This window comes from Euleptes europaea, chromosome 1 (assembly GCF_029931775.1).
Source record: "Euleptes europaea isolate rEulEur1 chromosome 1, rEulEur1.hap1, whole genome shotgun sequence".
In the NCBI taxonomy this organism is placed as follows: Eukaryota; Metazoa; Chordata; class Lepidosauria; order Squamata; family Sphaerodactylidae; genus Euleptes; species Euleptes europaea.
In genome coordinates, this window is record NC_079312.1 from 53,685,381 (window position 1) to 53,704,434 (window position 19,054).

The following is a 19,054-nucleotide window of genomic DNA, read 5'->3' on the forward strand; positions in this document are numbered from 1 at the left end:
CCTGGATGGGGTTATACTTCCCTTGAAAAGCCAGGTTTGCAGTTTAGAAGTATCACTAGTCACAGTGGTCACCTTAAAGAAATAGGGATCATATGTGATAGATAGAAAGGAGTTTAGTTTACAGTTCTTTGCAGTGACCTAGGTCCTTGAATCACAGTCAAGATCGAAAAGGGGCTGCAAATGACAATATAGAAGACACAGCAGAGTGCATGGATCTTCACCAGGAAAAGCTTCCAGATGTAAATCTGGATTGCAAATAAACTTCTCTGTTAAGGCTTGCTTGCTGAGTTATTGCTGCTGCAATAGAAAATACCAGCAAGGCTGTGGAGTGACAGTGCATCATCTTACACACCTGGTTTCCAGGGGCTGTGTAGATTCCCAGAGTCATACCATAGGCAAAGCTCTTGGTAGTGAGGAGAAGGAAGATGAACAACCCCATGTGAAGGCTGAGCAGCATCTCAGAGGGACCTGAAAATAGTGCTGACCGCCAGCCTTGGGCGCGGATGCCAGCACTTGAGACCTCTTGCTGAGCGTCCCCTTGGCACATGCGGCACTAATCCTGAATATTGTTTTATGCTCATGGTTGCCTCTTGGTTTGTTTGATCGCTTGTGTTCACGTTGATCTTTTTTATGTTTGCTGTCATTTTGTTGTGCTGTTTTTGAGTTTGTGAGCCAGCTTGAGCAGGACTCTGGAGAGGTGTCATACTAAGTTTCTCAATAAAATAAACGTGGTAGCAAATGCATCTTTTAAGCTGGGAAAGGTGCAGTCAGTCATCAGCCAGTGCTAACTCCGTCCTGACTCCTCACAACTGTCAGGGGGAAACAGTTGCTCGATGGTGTGTAATGCCTTAGTGGACTATGCTGGAGACAGTTGTATACCAGCACACACCATAGGTAAATCTGTACTGCAAATTTGTGGTCATACAAATACAGATCTGGTCAACAGTAAAATCACAATTTACCATGCCCTGGAATACTTCTAGGAAATCTAATGAAACAAGAAGGTAAAATGAAGTCTGATTGGACCTCTGGACCTGGACTATTTTCCCTGTTGTCCCCAGTATGTCTGAATGCTGTTGTGCATGACTAGTTCAACAGCTAGGACCTATAGGTCTTCTGTGGAGTTCAGATTGTTTTTTGAACATCTCCTGGGTGTTCGACAGAATAACGAATTGCCCCCAAATTATTTCAAGACATACCAGGGCAGCAGTGTGCCATTGTTAACAGGTGTCTTTGAGTTCTCACAGTAGGAAGTTCTGTGTTTCTGGTATGCTTAGGAATACTAATACATGATTAGCATACATATACATGTTAATATATACATGTTAATAATCAGCCTCTACTAGATCACAAGCATGTACAATGTTTGCCAGTTCCTTACTGTGAATGGGTAGGATGCCTGCCTCCAGGTGGAACCTGAACACATGACCATGCCTTATACTGAATCAGACCCTTGGTCCATCAAAGTCAGTATTGTCTACTCAGACTGGCAGCAGCTCTCCAGGGACTCAGGCAGAGGTCTTTCACATCACCTGTCTGCCTAGTCCCTTTAACTGGAGATGACGGGGATTGAACCTGGGACCTTCTGCATGCCAAGCAGATGCTCTACCACTGAGCCACAGCCCCACCCCTGAAGACCTGAGGATCCCCTGGAATTACAGCTCATCTCCAGACCACAGAGATCAGTTCCCCTGGAGAAAATGGATGCTTTGGAGGGTGCACTGTATGGCATTGTACCCCACTGAGGTCCCTGCCCTCCTCAGGCTCCATCCTCAAATCTCCAGGAGTTTCCAAGCCTGTTTCTAGTATCCCTGCTCCTCCTGGCAGGGTCCTGGCAATGCTGAGTGGGAAGTAGCCTGCCTTGTAATCTAATTTTTAAACCCTCATTCTGGTTGCAATCCAAAATACAAATGCAAACAATCTTCCTGCTGATGACATTTGGAAATCAGGACAAGCTTTTCCTGGATTTCGCCAGAGGCTCCACTGCTGTGTGTGTCTGACATGGTACAGTAAGCAACTGCGAAATCTCTCTGCAAGGGGCAGAGATTTGGTTGAAATCCTCTGCACCCTCTCACCCGCCCTTTTATTCTTGGCCAAGCAAAATTAATGTAAAGAGGCAAATCAGCTGGCATTAAACCCAGAAGGCTCTTCATATTGTTCTTTCTGGGAAGTATTTGAAGGTAGTGATTATTTGAAGGTAATGTTTGCCCTAGAATATTGTCAAAATGAGCGAGAAGGCTGGGTGATTGGAACTGCTGTAGTCACGGCATGAATGTTGGGAATGGTTTGCGAGTGGAAATAAGGGGGGAAGGTGGTCCCCATCCTTGCTTTTGCCAGAGATTTATATACTGGCCAGCCCTGATTAGGGCTGCCTACTCTTTCTCCTTTCTGTCACATTTACATCATCCTTAGGGACAAGCAGATTTCCCAAAAGCCATCCTCATTGCGTTTCATTCTCTCTTTACTTATAGGGTTCTGTCCTGATGATCTTCTATCAAACTCTGTGGAACTTTGTTGAGCGGAACCCGAAGAGCAAAGAGAGAATGCTCTTACCCATTTTCCCAGTATCTGGAAGTAGCAATTGTGCTTTCTGCAATATAAAAAAACAAGAAAACAATAGGAAGCCTGTCAAAACCAGCCCTTTGAGTGCTGGAAAGCTTTTCAGCACACAAAAGACACTTAATGAAGCCCCCCTCCCATTTTGTTTCTTTCTGGGGCACAACACATGGATGTGCCTGTGGCAGGCAGAGTTGCCCACAGAGTCTACCAATGGGGCAAGGTCGTGGTAGTGGTGGCAGCACAAGAGGAGAGCCAGTGTGATGTAGTTGTTAAGAGCGGTGGACTCTAATGTGGAGAACCGGGTTTGATCCTCCATTCTTCCACATGAAGTCTGCTGAGTGACCTGAACTCTCTGAACTCTGAACTCTCTGAACTCTCTCGGCCCCACCTACCTCACAAGGTGTCTGTTGTGGGGAAAGGAAGGGAAGGCAATTGTAAGCCGTTTTGAGACTCCTTAAAGGTAGAGAAAATTGGGGTATAAAAACCAACTCTTCTTCTAAGCCAGTAGGATGTGCCTGGCCTGAGAGACGCCATATTGGATGTATCTGGCTGGTGGGCGTGGCTGTAGCCCTGAGTGAGGAGGGCTTCTCCTTGGGCTGGTGGTGGTGATGCTGGAGAGAGGCCATTTCTTTATTATCTCAGACAACAAAACTATTGGGAAGGGATTTAATGGTGGTCATGCACAGGAGCTGGGAGGTAGAGGACAAGGCAGACATGACATGCACAGGACAGTGAGAGGAGAAGAATAAGAAGAGTTGGTTTTTATATGCCGACTTTCTCTATCACTTAAGGCAGAATCAAACTGGCTTACAATCACCTTGCCTTCCCCTCCCAACAACAGACACCCTGTGAGGTAGGGGCTGAGAGAGCTCTAATAGAGCTGTGACTAGCCCAAGGTCACCCAGCTGGCTTCATGTGTAGGAGTGGGGAAACAAATCCAGTTCACCAGATTAGCCTCCGCCACTCATGTGGAGGAGTGGGGAATCAAACCCGGTTCTCCAGATCAGAGTCCACCGCTCCAAACCACTGTTCTTAACCACCACACCACGCTGGCTCTTCAGGTGGCACCAAGTGGCTGGTGCAGGGAATGAGAGGAGATAGCAACAGCAATCCTTGATAATAAAGCAGTGTTGATCATACCTGGAACCCTGTGCCTTCCTTGGGGGAGACATGGAGACCCGACCCGACCCCTTCCCAGCCTTCTGCGAGTGCTCATGAACATAAGAACATAAGAAAGGCCCTGCTGGATCAGACCAAGGCCCATCAAGTCCAGCAGTCCGTTCACACAGTGGCCAACCAGGTGCCTCTAGGAAGCCATTAACAAGACGAGTGCAGCAGCACCATCCTGCCTGTGTTCCACCGCATGCTCTTCTGATACTAGAGAATAGGTATGCAGCATGTTTCCTCCTCCCCACTCTCGGCTGGAGATAGACCCAGCGACTACAGTGCTTTCCAGGATAACCAAAACGCTGAGTTGTGGAATTGCTTGCACGCATGCGCAAGCACACACACGTTTGTTAAAAAACAAAATTTCCCTCTGGTTAGTCTCCCAGAACACTGGGAGAGGGATTAGAACCCCAAAAGCGCAAATGCTTCTTGATCTATTCATCGGAATTCCTATAGATCGGCTTCAAGTCAAAGAGGAATCTGGGAATCATGGTGGTTTGTGTCATCAACATTTGTTTGCAAAATCCACTTGTATGATTTTTTTTTAATTACCCCCAATCATGCCCTTCTTTCAAGGAATTTAGAGTAGCAGTATATGGGGATTAGTCCATTTTATCCTCATGAGAACCCAATTAGATTGAGCTATGGTGAATGATAAAGTATTACCCAACTGAGCCGCATGGCTGATTTGATTTGAACCTAGGTTTCCCAACTACACTCCTGCTAATAAACCACAATTATATTTCCTAGGTGCACTAGGAGATACAGAATGAGTGATAGCAGGGTGTGGGAAGAAGGGAAGAGAGCACCCACCTGTACTTTCCTGGCCTTTTCCATCAGTTCTGTATTGTGTAGTGTTAGTGTGTAATAGACAGATGACTGATTCCTTTGGGCACTTTCATGATAATCCCTAACTGTGGAATTCTATCAATAAAGGAAATTGTACTAGTAATCTGTGCCATTCTGTCCATGCTTTTTGTTTTGTTACTTGAATGTAGCTTGACGCATTCTGGAAGGAAGAAGTTTATGACTCCTCTCAGTGGGGCATGTGCATTATGACCAGTTGCATTAATTAAAAAAGTATTTTTTTCAATACCACACTTACTCATTTTTCTTCATGACACAAGTGAACCTTGGAAGAGCCTTCAATCATAATCACTCTGCTCATGCCAGAAATGGATAATCCTCCAAATATATTGGTTTTCTAGGAAATCTAAGGAAGAAGATGGGGTGGGGAGGAAAGGCAAGATAACAAATATGGTACTGAGGCATTGGTGCTGCTGTTACAGAAATCCTGATGGATCTTGAGAAATACGGCCTGTGATCTTATCTTGTAATGAACCAGAGGATTATATTGTGCATTCTTGGCAGCAAGGGCGTTTGATAAGATTTAGCATGGTGATTCCTGCTTGGACCCAATGAAAACAGGAATAGGAGCCAGTAGCAGAGTGTCAACATCTTATGAAATTCCACAGGTAAAATTACTCAGTGAGGGGTGGTGAAGAATCTAAAGGATGTTAGTATTAGCTTCCTGTAGGAGTTTTTAAATAGCTACAATGAAATCAAAGCTCCTTTGTCAAGGCTTTTATTGGGCCTGGATGCTAGAAAGAGACAAATATCAGCACCGCTGAAGACAGTGACGTACATCCTCAGATGAATCTGTGAGAATCTATAGAGTAGGGACGAGTGAATGTTCCTCATATTAGTTTCTTTTCATGTTTTTATATTTTTGTCAGTGGGTTTGGTTCTCTGGTTTTTGCTGTTGGCTTTGTAGATTGGTTTGTATTGTGTTTGAAAGTTGTGTGGTTTTGTGCGCAATTGACATGGTATTTATGCATACAAAGAACATCATTAATGCCTGAAATGTATAATGATGATTTATTGATGTTCCAAATCGTGTTGGAAAACGTGTGTATTTTAATGGGGAAAGGTTCAGCACAAGGAAACGGAGCACCATGCAAAAATGAAAATTCACCTGTTTAAGTCACACAATGGAGAAGCAAAATCTAAATGGCGTTTTTGAGGGTCAAAAGAGCATGGAAGAGACATTTTGAAATCTTCTTCGGTTCAGAGAGGATTAGTCCTGCTGGCTCCCACCCTTTCACCTGCCACTTTACATCTGACTATGAACCTATTACATTAGAAAGATCCGTTATTGCTCAGCAACCATGCTAGAACATTTAGTGGTTAGCCACTGTACCAAATAGAACATAGCAGTGATTAAGTCCATGCAATTAAAGATTCAGACTTAGGGCCAAACTAGATCCTTAAGTCTGCCCCAGGGACATGCCACCATTTTATAGGAGGTAGCTTGCCCCCACTGGGGAGCTCCTTTTAACAGTGCTATGGGCCCCCCAATTCTGGTCAGGAACACCATGGCAGGGTTCCCGCCATCCCTCCCCCTACAAAATGGTGGTGCATCCCCAGGGCAGACTCAGAGACGCCATATCACCTAGTTCTGAAGAGCATGTGATAACTTATCTGAACTCCGTTACTTCAGAATGTAGGTGGGGGAATGAGCAGAATTTTTTTTTCCCAGGAGAAGCCATTGCTTGATGATAGAATATCTGCTTTGCTTGCAGAACGTTAGAGTGTGCAACTCCCTGCCCCAGGATGTGGTGATGGCTGCCAACTTGGAAGGCTTTAAGAGGGGAGTGGACATGTTCATAGAGAGGGGTATTCATGGCTATTAGTAAAAATGGATGCTAGTCATGATGCATACCTATTCTCTCCAGGATCAGCAGAGCATCCCTATTGTATTAGGTGCATTGGATCACAGGCAGGATAATCCTGCTGCAGTTGCCTTGTTTGTGGGCTTCCTAGAAGCACCTGGTTGGCCACTGTGTGAACAGACTGCTGGACTTGATGGGCCTGGGTCTGATCCAGCATGGCCTTTCTTATGTTCTTATGTTAACTGTGCAAGTTCAACCTTAAGTGTCTCCCATTAAAATTATCACTTATTATGGGAGGTGAAAAGTTTCTACCTGAGGCCCTGGAAACCCGCTGCCAGTCAGTGTAGACAGTATGGATCCTGATAGATCAATGGTCTGATTCAGTGTAAGGCAGTTTCATGTGTTCAGGTTAGGTAGCCAAACTGAAGATTGTCCTATAAGTGAAGAGGAAGTTCAGGCAAAACCCATCTGAAACCAATAAGTTCTAATCCACTTACAATGATCAGAAGAGATGGGTTTAAATACATTTCCAGGGCTGGGAATCTCTATTTTCTTACAGTAACTCAGCCCCAAGGAAGGCTGGAGAACTGTATTTAAATGATGCATACATTGCATCATTGGAAATTTCTCTTGAAGCTCCAAGACATACTTGCAGAATTACAGTTTGAACTTGGGGAGAGGGAATGATTGTTAAGATGCTATGGATATGCCCCCAATGCTAAATGCAGCAGGTTCCATTGGTTACTACAAAAAACAGGAGTAAAGTTGGGACAGGCTTTTAGGCTTACATGAAACGTGGACGGAATCTGCAGCTACAGTTGTTATGGAGCACATTCCATCATGGTGCCTGCCTGCATTCACCAGACATTTCTAAAACCTTGTGTCGCAGCTGCTTGTGTTATTTTGATATTCAGTAAAACTTAGAAGCTTCTCCTCAATTTCTTCATACTAGTCATATTTGTAGAAATATGACCTGAAAAAAGGGCTTGAAAGCATTTCATTTGAAGGTCTGGCATGCTTCTCTGAACATCCTTCATCTTCTCAGTTAAATTTCACATCACCAGCATTCCAGAAACACTTATCTAGTAACTGCTTTGGCAGCTTAAGAGTTTCTTCCGTTTTATAACAAACCTGGAGTCTGAAAGGGCTAATGGTTCATGGCCTTTCCGAGATATGTGCTCACCACACAATCTCCCTTCTCAGATTTGCTTGCTTGACCGTGGGTGGGTCAACGTCTCTTCTAGATGAATCGTTCTCTGCCTCAGGAAATTCAAACATTAGTCTCTCTATAGATTGAAATTCTTTATAAGAACATAAGAAAGGCCATGCTGGATAAGACCAAGGCCCATCAAGTCCAGCAGTCTGTTCACACAGTGGCCAACCAGGTGCTTCTAGGAAGCCCACAAACAAGACGGCTGCAGCAGCATTATCCTGCCTGTATTCCACAGCATCTAATATAATAGGCATGCTCCTCTGATCCTGGAGAGGATAGGTATGCATCATGACTAGTATAAGCACTTCATCAAATTTTATTTCATCTGCCATATCCCTGGACTTACAAAGAGCTGAAATGGCTCCCAAACAGAAGCCCTTGAATGACTAGTTTTGTCCAAGTTCTAGAGGTCATGGTCCTGTGAAGGTTAAGGGACTAGAAGAAAGAGTTTCAGTGCAGATTTATAAATGTTCTATTGCATAAGGGAGACTATTGGTTAGGGACTCTGGTATGCTGGAAAAGACTAAAAGTTTCAGTCTGTTCCCAAAGTCAAGACAACGTTTTTCTCTGTACATGAGAATGTCTTTTTAAGGACAACTTTTAAAATAATAAAATGCCAAGAATGTTGACAACAATTAACATAACTAGAAAATTGATAGTTGGGAAATCACTAGCAATAGTCAACATAAACTTTAGAAAATGCTGCCGAAAGCTCATTCCAACAAGTTTTAAATAAGCAACACATATGTTAAAACAAAATAAAAAGGTCCAAGTCATGACTAAATAAATCAGTCCTGACATCTTCGCCAATCCCTCTCCCCAACACATTTTTACCAGCAAGGTTTCCCTGCTATCTTAAAAATGAAAACTACTCAGGGAAGCTCCCCACTAGTGAAATGTAGCACAATTACCACAATTCATACATTCTTCATCAGTGTATTGTTCTCCCATTCTTTTGTCATTACAGTGGAAATTCTTCATGGCGTGGAATTACAGTGATAGATCCACGAGTGCAGCTAATTTGAATGGCTCCAGATCCTTTACTCTCACCTTCAAGATCTCTTAGCTGTCTTTCCCATCTGTCCCCTCAGTAACTGATCATGCTTATATCCTTAAGAAGGACTTATATAATTAAGAATGAGTTTGACACCCTCTATATCAGAGGTGTCAAACTTATTTGTTATGAGGGCCAAATACGATGTAAATATCACTTGGCTGGGCTGGGCCATGGGTACCATAAAATTTACGCCAGGTACCAGAGATACAAACTTAATAAAAGTCACAGGCAAAGCCAATTAATGATATTATTTTTACTTTATTTTTTTCTTAAAATAAAAACATGCTTAACACAATAACACTCTTACAGTATTTTCTTTTATTTAACATTCTTTGATCATTGACACCCCTGGACTGGGGGGTGGCTGCCTCAGCTAGCTTGCGGGTCAGATAAGAACTCTCAAGGGACTGGATCCAACCCTCGGGCCTTTTGTTTGACACCGCTGCTCTCCATGGTCAGAGGCTTCCTGTCTGCATTCTGGGGATAGAATCTCATTCCCTTTTTGGCTACTACAAGTAGTCCATGATTAGAGAGGAATGGGTTCTTGAGGCTCTCTACCAGGACCTGATGTGACTGAAGTGACCACTGCGTTACGACAAGCACAGGGGGGTCTCCGTTTATTGGGGAAAATTAGCTGGAGATGGATAGAGCTGTATGAGAGGTTGGCGTGGGTGTGGGTGTCTTTGAACCAATTCTGCTCCAGGTGAGCAAACCAAATGGAAACGCCCAATAACGAAATGTTTTATAAGTTTTTAAGGGTTTTATTAAAAACAATCAAATTAGCTACACACACACACACAATTCCCAACACATACAGAATTCAGAAAATAAAGGTTTGAGGGTCCCAAGCGGGTTTATAGTTCCTGAAGAGCGAGGTCCCAGATAGAAGCCAGCTGCGAAGAGAGCTAATAGTGACCAGCACTATAAGTGAGGGAAAACGACACACACAAGCACTGTGGCTAGCACTTTGGATCCAGGAAAGTGACAGAAACTTACTGTGGTCAATGGGGCTATACTTATATCCCTAAATGTAGCTGGAGGCTATGGCTTGGAATGGCTGGTCATTGCCAGTGACAAAGGTTTGATTGCTCGAGGTTGGGTTAATAACTTGCAGTGAATAAGAACATCAGAATATGATGGCTGGAACACTTGAGATTAAGTGTCCAGATATTGAGTGATAGACTTGAGAATTAAGGTGGGGTCCAGAAGGTGAGTCAGAGAGAGGGTTTGGCTGGCGTCAGGATAAGATTAAGTCCATCTGAATAGGGGTGAAAAGATATGGCAGGATGCTTGTGTTCTATTACAGGAAGGGTATAGAAATGGAAAAGGCTTATCTTGGTCTTTTTTTGTCTTCATGGAGAAACTGCAACATTCCTTTAAGGGGAGGAGAGTATGGCACAGCTGGATCAGCCCAGTCAGCTTGCTTCAGCCTTAGCACAAACAAGATGGATGCCAGGAGACCCTGTTCAGTCTCTGGCTACACAGCACTGTTCCATCTTTTGAACACTACCTCCAGTCCTGTATACCATGTGGGGTGTCCCAGGGTACCTTAGGGCCTATTTGGATACCATAAAAACTGCCTCAGCTGATTTTTGCACCCAGTATCCTGGATCCCACCACATACCTGGGATTTGATATGATGGGTCTCAGCTGACTGTTAGTTCTGGGGTAGTATATGGGATTGGATCAGCTTAGAGCCACCACAGATGGTGCATGAAAAAATTCATCCAACTGAAACCAGTAACATTGCTGCCACTGAGTTATTTTTTAAAGCACCGTAATTCACAAAAATATGACTTCGGTACAGCATAACTTTACATACCTTTTTTCCATAATTTATACAAGATTTTTTTTACAGTTTTTAAACAAGAAGTATAATATAACTACAGGTACCCCCCCACACACACACACTATATTTTAATATTTTGGGCCATTTCAAAACAATTATAGGGATCAATCTGCAGAGTCTTAATTGCATGCCTTATCTTTTATGACAGCAGTGTAAGATTCAGCACTCCTCCATTCAGCATTACCCTTTCTGTGGCAACCAGAAGTCGTCAAAACCTATGAGATAAACTATCCCAAGCACAGTAGTGTCTCAAGGATTACAAAACCACAAAGAGTTTGGAGTTTTCTCCTATAAAACGCACTGTGTGGGGAAAAATATATTGACAAAGCAGAGGAGGGAGAACTGTTTTCTGTAATTAATTGGAGGCTGGGGATTCTGAAGGACTTCCTGACCATGAAAGAAAAGTCACGGAGAGCAGCGTTGAGGGATGAAATTATTTCTAAAAAATGTTTCCGTAGGTTGGAAACTGATTGTTGGATTTTTGTGCAAGGGCAACTTTTTCATAGCAGAGTCCAGAATCCTCTGTGCAGATCCATTTGGACATAATCTTTGAAGGGAAGCGAGACCCAAAGAGCTATGAGTAAATAATGTCTTCCCATTTGATTTGGGTGTGGCAGGCTGTAGGGCAGCCTGATGCAACTCCTGAATTTGGATCCTTTGGGGTCGGGGGGGGGCAGCTATAAGGAAAACTAATATAGATGCAACTTTAGCAGGAAAGCTTATAGGAGCCACAGTTTTATTAAGAATTTTGTTTGGGGGCAAAATGGTTTTGGTAATCTTTATTTCATGTACGTGCCTTTTGTAGTTTACATTTTATAGATCAGGAACTGAACAGTTGAGAGTTGGCTCATGTGATGAGAAGAACTAACTTTCACCCAGTGGTGTCCCCTCCCACCAGCCACTCTTTTTCCAGCTGTGGTCATTTCTGGCATTTCTGAAAAGCTCCTGCATGACCTGCCTAGGAGCCGCAGGTTCAGCACCCCTTCCTTGGCACCCCTTGTGTGTGTGTAAAGTGCAGTCAAGTTATGGCGACCCAGTAGGGTTTTCAAGGCAAGAGTCTAACAGAGGGGATGTGCTGCCCCCAGGCAGAACAGTAGACTTTCTAGTGTGCATAGGTTAAAGCTCATGTTATATTAGTAATATGCTAGGAAATAGTACTTGCCCTTTAAGAAAGGTGTGTGATAGTTATTGCAGTTTAGGAAACCCAGTAGTCACATGTCTCTGTATTAGTTCACTGATTGGCTCTGATTTGCCCGGGAATAGTAAGCATCTTTTTTTTTTAATTGTTAGTGAGACCAGAGGAGAACAGAGGCATGAGAATTAATTATGTTTTCACGGATAACTACAACTGGACTCTTATCAAGAGAATGAATGCAGATGCCTTCTATTCAGGTCGTGAGTACATTGGATGCATGTAGCCTGCAAAATAAAGAATGATTTGGGACCATGTAGCTTCCTGTTGATCACTTATCTTGTGAAGGGTCTAACCAATAGCTCCCTGGCCAGGAGTAGGTGGTTTGCCATTGACTTCCTCTGCATGGTGACCCTGAAATTCCTTGGTGGTCTCCCATCCAGATACTAACTAGGGCTGACTTTGCTTAGCTTCTGAGATCTGATGAGATCAAGCTAGCCTGGGCCATCCAGATCAGGGTACCCTTTGGGAGTTTTGAATTACATCCTACTGTAGGCATGATTGGGTAAACCTAAATTTAAAGACATGGATCTGCCCCCCCACATATGTAGTTTGGCTCTGTCCTCTCATGTACACTACCCATATTCCAGAGCATCACAGGAAGCACACATAGCACTATTCTATTTTATCCTTCCAAGTTGTTCAGTCTGAGTTACAGGGAGAAAGTTGATTCCTTTGAAATGCGGTGTTGGAGCAGAGTTTTACAGATTTTATGGATACTGTGGCGTGCCAAAAAGACAAATCAATGGATTCTAGATCAAATCAAGCTTGAACTCTCCCTAGAAGCTAAAATGTCTAAACTGAGGCTATCATACTTTGGTCACATTATGAAAAGATAAGAGTCACTGGAAAAATTGATAATGCCAGGAAAAGTTGAAGGCAGCAGGAAAAGAGGAAGACCCAACATAAATTTGATTGACAGCCCTCAGTTTGCAAGATCTTAACAAGGCTGTTAGCAATAGAAAGCTTTGGGGGTAATTAATTGACAGGGTCACTGTAAGCTGGAAGTGACTTTAAGGGACTTAACACATATACAGTAATACCAAGGCATCCAATGGACTTCATGCTGGACAGATATTTGGTATCTAATTCTCATTCATTTAGAGGGTCTCCAAACCCTACATCTAATCCACAAATGCACTTGGTGTGGCAGTCCATTTATGTGAACCAGTCTTCAGGTGGATTTGTGGGGGGGCAGGGGTGAGTTGCAATCACGTGGTGAAAAGTATAAACCACGTGCGAAGCTGCTCATGGGAAAACAACATGGGAATACACTTCTCCCATGAAAAAGCTTCCATAGTGTGACATTTCTAGGGGCCTCCTAGGCTGATTCACATGGGTGAGTCAGTCTTCTAGGTTCATGCTATCCATTGGATAATACCTGTCAGGACCCCAGGAAGAGCGTGCTAATATAAGTTGGGCGTAGCTCTCCTTGCTTTCCTGTGTTTTAAGTAGCTAAATATGCCAGCTGTGGCTGGCAGTTTCCACTTCATGTTTGGTCGTCTTTATTTGTTGCTTTCTGCTGAAGAGGAGTAATAGATTGTGAAGTAAGAGAACCTCCAGGAGAGACTTTTGTGCTTTGCCTTCCTGAAGATGGTAGACAGTTTACCAATTTGCAGCTGGCTGAAGTGTAATTTACTGGCGGTTTAATGAAATGGTTTTCCTTGAGCTGTTTTAATTATGAAAGTACACGACTGTCTGTGGGCATCTTTATTTTTAGATTAAAATAAAACATGTTGACATGCTTGTATGCAGATCAGTTCTGAGAAAGTGGAGACCAGAGAATGTTCATTTAATCTTGACCCACTAGATGTCACTGTTGCTTGAAAGACACATGATAGATAATGTAGTTTTCTGGCAACCAAGATGTGTGGTTACCTTTCCTAAATGATTTTTCATATAATGAATTCGGTGTTACCACAGTATTGGGTCTCGCCAAAACTGTGGATCCCAAAACACGTCTTGTAATTTTAGTTAAAATGAAAGCACAATGAAATTTCCATTTAAAATATTTATTTGGACTTCAAACGGGAAGGTGGGGAAAACTTAAATACAGGGTTTGGAATGGTGATGTCTAGGAGTAGCTGGGAAAGAAACATACCAAGATAGGCCCAGGCTGAAGAGGAAACAGCTTTATGAGAAGGCCTAGGAAAAAATAGCACAAAACGATGAAATAGAAATCTGGTAATTTAAGATCATTTTGCCTAGCTCTTAATTCAGTATGGTATTGAGGTATGTTTTAGAAAACTGCATTTTTTGGACATCTTGTTTTCCCCTTGATCTACAGTTTGACCATTTTAGTTCAACTTTCCTTTTTGTAACCAATGTCTTTAATTACAATTTTGTTTGTGTTAGATCCATCAGCAAAAAGATTATTACTCGCTGAAGGCTCAGATGATGGTTAGCATTTTTTAGCAATGAAGTATTTTTAATTAAGGTATATACATAGTTTTTAGACATAATGCTATTGCACACAATAGACTACAGTATAGTGTAAACATAACTTTATATGCACTGGGGAACAAAAAAAAATTGTGTGACTTGCTTTATTGAGATATTTGCTTTATTGCAGTGGTCTGGATCTGAACCCACAATATCTCTGAGGTATGCCTGTAATGACGTGATCTGATCACATAGTTCTGAAGTCTTAAGGACACTTAAATCTTCATAAGAGGGGGTAACAATTTCTGCAAGTCACCCCACTGCAGACCCTCCACATTGCCCTGTATGCTGTTCCTGGGAGGGGGCTCATCGGGTTGCAGTGGGAGGGGGAAGTGGGGACATCTACTTTGGAAAGTCCACAGATGGTTGGAAACACGACCAGTAATAAAGGCAGAGGAAAGTGTTCAACTCCTCTACTAGTTGTTGTTGGGGGGTTTTATATGCCACTTTCTCTACCACTTAAAGAAGAATCAAACCAGCTTACAATCACCTTCCCTTCCCCTCCCCTCCCCACAACAGACACCCTGTGAGGTAGGTGAGCCTGAGAGAGCTCTTAACAGAACTGTGATTAGCCCAAGGTCACCCAGCTGGCTTCATGTGTAGGAATTGGGAATCAAACCCGGTTCTCCAGATCAGAGTCCACTACTCCAAACCACTGTTCTTAACCACTACACCATGCTGGCTAGGTCAAGTGTGTCTTTGCCAGTTAAATCAGCTCAGGAAAGTAAGTACATTGTTTCGCAATGAGGTCAAATCTAGTAAGGAAAGCAAGTTATGTTACATAGGGAATGCACATTCTTAAAATAGCATTTTTCTTTAACAAGACTCACAATACTGATGTCTGGGATGTGCCCCTTTCTCCCCATCTTCCCCAGGGTATTTAAATAAATCCGCTTGTTTTGCATTCTACTACCCACCTCCAATATTGCCAGCAGGTCAGTTTCTTCCTTTTGAATCCACCAATCACCTGAAGCCAGTGTGCCCTTTGGTGTGCAAGTAGGCTTATGTAAGAGGTTTTTGGCTCGTGGTTTGATGATCTTCCAAACGACAGTTTTCATCAGGGTGAACTGACTCTGATGGCATTTTTTTAGGAGTTTTATTGTTGTTGCCTGAAGTAAACATTGAATAAATTCCTGAAGCATGTTGTTAATTGGATGCAAACTGTGGTCATCCACATTCAGTGTTTGCTTTATATTTTCACTGGGAGAGCTTGGCGTAATGCAAGACAGTACAATACAAGGTGTTCACCTTAAAGCAATCTTGAGCCATGTCTCTGATGAGCCAAGGTTTTTCCCTCCCCAGAGTCACTAATGATCAGCTTTACTTACATAACTGTGTACTTTAAGATCTCATGGAGAGAATGCAATTATTATTATTATTTTACAACGCCTTTTCAGAATACAAATCTGACAGTATGTTATGAAACACATCCCAGCAGCTCTTGGTTGGTTCTAGACACAAAGCGATTACTTTATTGGTCGAGGAGTCAATCACGAGGGGACAGAATCTGTAGAACCAAAACCGGAGCATAAAGGATGACCGGAGAGTGGCAGGTGGTCTAAGCAGCACATAAGATATTGCTGGAGCACTCATACTTTCTCGGCAGTTTCTACTCAGTACTCTGGGCTGTCTAATCCAAAAGCTAAATTCGAGGGCAATAAATCCAAGACAAAAGTCTTCATTCATGGATAGAACGGTTTAGGAACTTCCTCTGCTCCCTAGTATGGTTGTAGGGTTGAAGCGTGCGTTCACCCATCAAAGGAAGCAGATGTGTACCTGATGGTGCTTGTAACAGAGCTACGAAGAAGATAAGTGTTTGGACACATTTGGGTTGAGGATATATTTTGCATAGATGCTAGCATTTCTGATTTCTGTTTTTATTTTTGACGGTGGTGATACCAGTGATGAAGAATTTGGCCTATGCCTAAAATATACCAAATTGGGACTGGGACAGGTACTGAACAGTCAGATGTTGTATCATGCTCTTGTGATAGAACCAAGTGCGGCCTTTGTTTTAAGTTCCCTGTTTGCCATTCGTCGGTTTCGTTGGTTTTTTTTTTTTGTTTGTTTGTTTTGTACGCCTGTTTATTTGGTGCAGTCTGCTCTGAAGAATTGATCTGAAGTTGGTGCTCATGTTCCGGACATTATTCTGTATTTCAAATTTGAACATAGTTCAGTAGGCAGAATGAATGTGATATCTGAAGCAAGGCTTCTCTACCCTGTCATTTATCAGTCATCCCATGTGCTTTAACTACACCAATGGGATGATCTCAGCTTGGCCTGGGTTAAGGAGCAGGACCTTAAGACTTGATTGAAAAGGGCTCTCTCAATTACATGCACCATGATTTTTCTCTCTCTCTCTGCGGGTGTTGCAACGATTGCCTCTGTGCTGTATACATTTGCCTAAATCTGTCTTCTCTGTTTTGTTTTGTTTCTGTCTCTAATAGAGTGGTTTGCGCCTATTGTTCCTCGGCGTTTGTTCTATTTTTGTCATGTTTGAAATGCAATCAGGCAGCCTGCCAGATTTAAACATCTAACGTATCTGGTGCTCCGCTGCTGGAGATTTGTTAAATGAAGAAAAGGGAAGTTCAGTAGTGAGAGCCAGGATCCTGTGCTTATGTGTTTGTTAATAGCTGTCCCCTTCGGGGAGGGGAACAGGTTGAACGTTTGCCCTGGTGAGGTCTGGGTTAGATGTCATGCTGGGTAGACCTTTGACATGCTGCTTAATTTCTCATTTAATTTCCAGCTGGTTTGTCATTTGCCATTTAGGGATGGTGTAGACATAGGGCATTAACGCATGGGCAGAATGTTCCTGGTTCGCTCCTCTGTTATCTCACAATAATCCCACAATATTTAATCCCACAATATTTAAGTCTGGATAATCAAACGCATGACGCCAGCCTATCCCACATTAAGTCTGAAACAAATAGCTGCTGGAGGCTCCCCGTGCGTTTGAACCAACCATATAATGTGGGATAGTTCGCAATGCGGGATAGCAGGGGAGTGACATCGCCCAAGGATTGGCTGAGGAGTTATCCAATCAAAGGGCGATTCTCCCCCTTTTTTTTCCTTGGAACACCAGCGTTCCGGTATACCATCGTCTCAACCGGTCAATTAAAAAAAGGCGGGACGGGAGACCGGAAGCAGCAATTGCTCGCACAGGAAAGGGGGCGGGACGGGGATGGGAAGCGGCACTTGCTCGCGCAGGGAAGGGGGCGGGACGGAGGAGACCGGTAAGGGGCATTAGTAGCGAGCTAGCCGAGTAATTACACGCACGTCGGCGTTCCAGTAATGTAGCGGAATAAAAAAAAAGTAGCGGTTTAGCACTGAAAAGATCGCTAGAAAACAGGGATTGATTAACCCGGGTTTTTTTGCCTTAATTCGCGACTAAGGTGGGTCTGATGCGCAGCCCTTGGACGGTCGTGCGTGTGGACCACGGAGATTCGCTACTATTAAGGCACAAAAGCGAGACAAATTGGCCGTGCGTTAAGCCCCATAGAAACAATAATCATTAGGAGATGCTCAGATGCTATTAATCCAATGGCCATTGCAAAAAAAAAAATTAAATGTCATTGCTGTTAACAACATTTTATCTCAACCTCAGGTACTGTTTTCCCAATGAAAATGCGAAGAGTTTAGAGCAAAGGGTTTCAAGCTTTTGATCTTTAGCCTCCCCCCCTTCTAATTTCAACTTGTCTGCCAAGGACCTCTGAGCATCTACCATACAGCCCTAGAAGAGAAGATTCGTGGGCTTGTTGTAGGACATAGACTCAGTGGGCCATAGCTAGGATTGTTGGGCTTTGTAGTTGCCCTGCACAAATTGCTACCAATTACCTGCACAAAGGTAAGCGCTACCACCTGTATATCGGCAGTTCCTCTAGATTATGTAACCTTAAGAGCAATCCTAAACAGTTCTATTCAGAAATAAGATCCATCTTTTTCCAATAGGGCTTTCTCCCAAGAACTGTTCTGAGGACTGCTGACCTCCTCATTGAGGAATACCACCAGGCTTCTAAGAACCCCAGGGTTACCTGGAACACCAGTTGAAAAGCATTGGTTGAAAACAATAGGAAAAATAGCTTTCCAGAGAGCTCAGGGCAGTGTTGTAGATGTTCTTTTCTTCCATCTCAACATGGCTTGAGGTGAAACTTTTTTGCAGATTTCTATGGCCCCTCGAGAAGTGATTGCGCAAACCCTTCTCAGACACAAACACGCCATATGATTTGGGAGGTCCTATTTTAAGCTGGCATAGATCGCTTTTGCATAGGAGTTTTACCTAAGGTTTGTTGCTTGCTGAAACCACACTTTCTTCTCGCGAAGCTGCTCACCAGCAGTCTCCAAGCTCAAAACAAGAAGCTTGTGAGTCCCCGTCCCTTGAAATGATGCTTTGTAATTGGCTGTAGTGCTTAGAAGTCCCCCCCCCAAAAAAAAAAAAACCAAGTGCTGGGTCAAAAAGCATTTTAAAACCAAAAACAAAACAGAGCTCTCTAAGAGGATTTTTTTTTTTGAGGGGGAAAAACCCAAGCCTTGTTTCTAAATGCCTCTCTTCTGCTCAGAAAGAACTTCCAGGAAGCAGGAAGCATTTGATTCCCCACCTCTTGACACACTGCTTTGTAATTGGCTGTAGTTCTTTCTGTGAGAGAAACATCCCTCCCCCAAGTTTCCATGTCACGTGCTTTGCCTTATGCGTGGGGATTTTACCCAGGCTGAGCTCAGGAGAGATGGAGGTATCAGGTTAAAGGGGATCCAGAAAACCTGGAATTTGTGAAGGCAGTGAGGTCATCTCTAATGGATGGAAAACTCATGCATAACTCAAAGGAACAACAAGACAGAGCGGGGGCGAACATGAGTGAAAGTACCCATGCATAAATGACCATAGTCAGAACAACCCAGCTTATTCTCT

At 43.2% G+C, this 19,054-nt stretch overlaps 1 protein-coding gene across 2 annotated transcripts in view; it reads left to right on the top strand.

Moving 5' to 3' along the window:
* Window positions 1-19,054, top strand: part of GRIP2 (glutamate receptor interacting protein 2) — a 492,450-nt gene that overhangs the window by 102,119 nt on the left and 371,277 nt on the right. The window lies entirely within an intron of this gene.